Source organism: Alligator sinensis, unplaced genomic scaffold (genome assembly GCF_000455745.1).
Source record: "Alligator sinensis unplaced genomic scaffold, ASM45574v1 scaffold140_1, whole genome shotgun sequence".
Lineage (NCBI taxonomy): Eukaryota > Metazoa > Chordata > Crocodylia > Alligatoridae > Alligator > Alligator sinensis.
The window spans coordinates 6909806-6913566 of NW_005841836.1; positions in this window are offsets into that span (position 1 = coordinate 6909806).

Below are 3761 nucleotides of genomic sequence, written 5' to 3' on the forward strand. Positions count from 1 at the left end.
ATTCCCGAAGTTGTTCCGAGCATCCATTCATTGCCCTCATTTGGGGGCTTTACTCGCGTAAATTAAAAGTTACAGCCCTGGTTGTGATCACCGCGGGTAACTACAGCATCATCTTCTGGGACCCAGCTCTATTTCTAGTGATTAACTGCCGTTGTCTTCATTGGAAGCAGAAGTGATGGGCTACAAGCATGTGCTTTTATTATTTGCGAGTTCTTTCAGTGGTGATTACACTGAACTGAAGTAAAAGCTGACCACAAACTTCTGAAAATGTGAGCTTTCAGTCTTTTACCATCTAACGCCCATTCATTTTCATGTCGATGCCTTTTCTCATTCTGGGCAGCCTGAGCAGAAAGGATGAAGTACTGTTAGAAATCAGCTATGTCCCTGGGGCATTTCTTGGCAGACAAGAAGCAGAGTATTGCAAAAAGGGTTTGAGGAGGGTTTTGTTCTGTTTTGTTTTGAAGGAGAGTTTTTGCTGTGCAACTTGGCATATCCAAGAGATCAGGCTAGTTCATGTAGGGACACATATAACTTTGAGCAGCTGAGGGCTGCTCCCCTAAAATCAATTATTTACACCAGAGTTAAACATAGTACAAAAGAAGTCTTAGGTAGGAAGAACCAGATCCTCAGCTGGTATACATTGCTATGCTGTATGCATTTTCACAGATTCATTTATACCAGATGAAGATCTTGCCCTGAGGGTTGATCCAAACTGGAATCAATCTCCAAACCTCCAGAGCTAAACTGAGGACGTCTCATTTTTCCCCAGCTTAATAGATGTCTCATTTTTACTAGCACACACTACAGGGTCCTAATCACTACGTCCCAATTCTAGTTCTTGCAGCTTTGCCATATGCAGCAACATGACCCATCATCAGAAGATCTTGTAGGCTAATTGCATGAACACCAAATGAATGTGCTTCAGTACTCACAGTGATTGATTTCTACTGTAACATTAATATACACGAATGAAGAGTCTACAGTTGTGAGCTAGGCAGTCTGTCCTTGAAGATAAATGTAATAAAATAGGCTCATTATGCATTATATATGTATATCGTTTTCGATCAGTGGTTTTTAAGGCTGAAGTCCCTTTAGATAGCATCGTTTAATGGGCAGTCAAAGCTTCCCAAGAAGGGGACATTTTAAGAAATTGCTAGTTATGGGATCCATGGAACTACATTGACAACTACATCAACTCTGGTCCCTGGCTGTAACTTGTGACTAAAACCAAAAAAAGCAACCTGAAAAATCTGCACCCTTATTATGTTATAACACTGACAGACTTGAAATGCCAATATTGCCCAAGAAGTAGAAATGCTGCTCAGGTTGTGATGTAGGTCCAGATCCTCAAAAATACTGAGATGTTCCCAGTCTGGCGCTTAAATACCTTAGAGATTTTGGACCAGAGTGCCTAGATTTTATTTTGTAAAATAATGATGCTTAAATGAGGATTAACTGAGGGTCAGAATAAGGCCTATTTTACAACATTGCAGTGAATGTCCCCCAAAGGCCTGAATCCTCTTTGAACTGTACTCATGTTCTCATCTAGAATTATGTAGCTGTAAAATGTTGCCAGACCTGCATGCCAGTCTAATATCACAGCATTTGCCATTTTTTTAATGCATGACAACAACTGTAGTTGTGCATCTGGGGCAAATATATTGGGATTACTCCAGCCTGGCTTGTAGATTGTGCATTAGGTAGTGCTCTTTTTCTTTTCTCAACCTCTTTTTTTGAATGGCCATCCAGAGTTGTGGAACTGCTCCGTGCAACTACTATGCTGGAGATGTTTCACTTGTTCCCAGGTAGTGATCATCTTGGAGCACAGTTCAGAGAAGAGGGTTGAATACACTGTTTGGCCTATTAAATCTTGCTTCCTTCCTCGTTGAATGTGGTCCTGCAGACAAAGAGACCCAATGCCTATGAAGCAGGTTTTAATCCAGAATAGACTTAATTTTCAAAGATGGCCCGGTTCTAATCAGTGGTGACAGGTATTGCTCAGCCTGTCTACAGTGAGATGACTGATGAAGTCTTTGCCTACACTCTATATGCTGTTTTTGAGAGAGACCTTTTATTTTAAAGCAGGCACAGGCTCTTGCCCTCAAAGAGGATGATGGGCAAGTTATCATTGGAAAGTTTGCCCAGTTACTTCAGTGGGCAGCAGATCAGGGTCAGAATCTTTTCCTTGTCTCATGTTTTAACTTTGCAGTAACCTTGCAACAATGCAGTTAGAAATTTTAGGTTGAGAAGACCAATCTCACCCTAACAGAATTAAAACAACCTGAAGGGGAAGGAAACACTCCACTTCGAGAAGCAAGCCTGAGCCTATAACAGCATAGCTACAATGGCAAGCATGTCAGCAATTGCTGAGCATGTGAGGACAGGGGGTTGTGTCACTTTGCCATGCTAACTAGCAGGCACCCCAGTCTGAGTTGGTGCCTTCCGGCAGCTACACCCAGTATTCTTTGTCTCCCTTCCAAAGTACACATTATATGGGCCAGTTCCTCAGTGGCATAGCTTCATTGGCTTCCCATGCCAGTTTACAGCAGTCCAGCACCTGGCCCTCCTTGTATTTAGGGAGAATAATGAATTAATAGCTGAGCTATCTCAGCCGATATAACACCAGGGGTTACTAGTCCCATTACAATAGACTTGCTGTTATTATTATTATTATTATTATAGATGACAGCAGTAAGAACCCAGTGCCATCCTAACTGCTGGAGTGAGTTGCAGTTTTCCTACCCTAGACTGCAGATACACACTGCAGTTCTAGTAATCCAACTTCCTGCTAGCGTCTGCCACGCTATCAAGGAACATGAGGAGGCAGCCCCTGGAATACAGAACCTGGGCTTTTGGATCAATGTATTTTAGGGGCACCTTTACTTGAGTAGAAGACTAAGGTGCCTGAAAGATTCCTCTGTCTTGCTCCCACACTCGAGACAGACGGGATCATCTGAATCCTCTTGGACCTCGTTTGTTTAACACCAGGAATCAGAGGGTCACCTTCTCGAAAGAGATCAAGTAACCCCCTCCCCACCACCAAAGGGGGTCGTGGGTGGGTGGGGGGGTCTTTGATAGGTGGTGGGCACACAGTGCTGTGTTCTGACCTCACGTGGCCTGAGATAACACTGGCATTGAGGGGGGGGGGGATCCCATTGAACCCCAGGGACATAAGGAGACAGGGAGAATCTGGCTTTCTGGGTAGCCCCCCTGATCCCCTCACCTTGCCAACCTCTGAATATGCCTGGCTCCAGCGGGGCGCAGGTGACACCCTGAATGCACCTTGGCATCCCTAGCATCCTTCCTAAAGGGGATCCTTGTCCCCACCACCGTTTTAGCCATGCATCGGCTTGCAAAGCGTCCACGGGAGATGGGGCAGCCCTCTGAGCGCACCTTGGTAACCGTGAGAGTGCTCTAGAGGCACAGAGAAGCAGCGCTGGAAGGGACCTCCAGAGGCCATCCAGTCCACCCCCCACCCTGCCTGACGAAGGGTCAGCCCTAGCCAGCCCATCCCTTAAACTCTAGCTGAAGCAAGAGGCAGGCAGCTTTCACGGCAGCAGACACGAGCAGCCGTGCCTTTAATCTCCTGTGGGGGCCGGGGCCGGTCGTATATCTGGCAGCTGCTCAGCTCACTCGCAGCGCGGTCTCCCAAGCCCCGGCAAGAGGCTTCCCTTGGCAAGGCGTGCAAGGGGCAGAGGCTCTAGGAAGAAGTTCCCCAGAGCTCGGCTCAGAGCAGCAGCAGCAGCAGCAGCAGCAGCCAG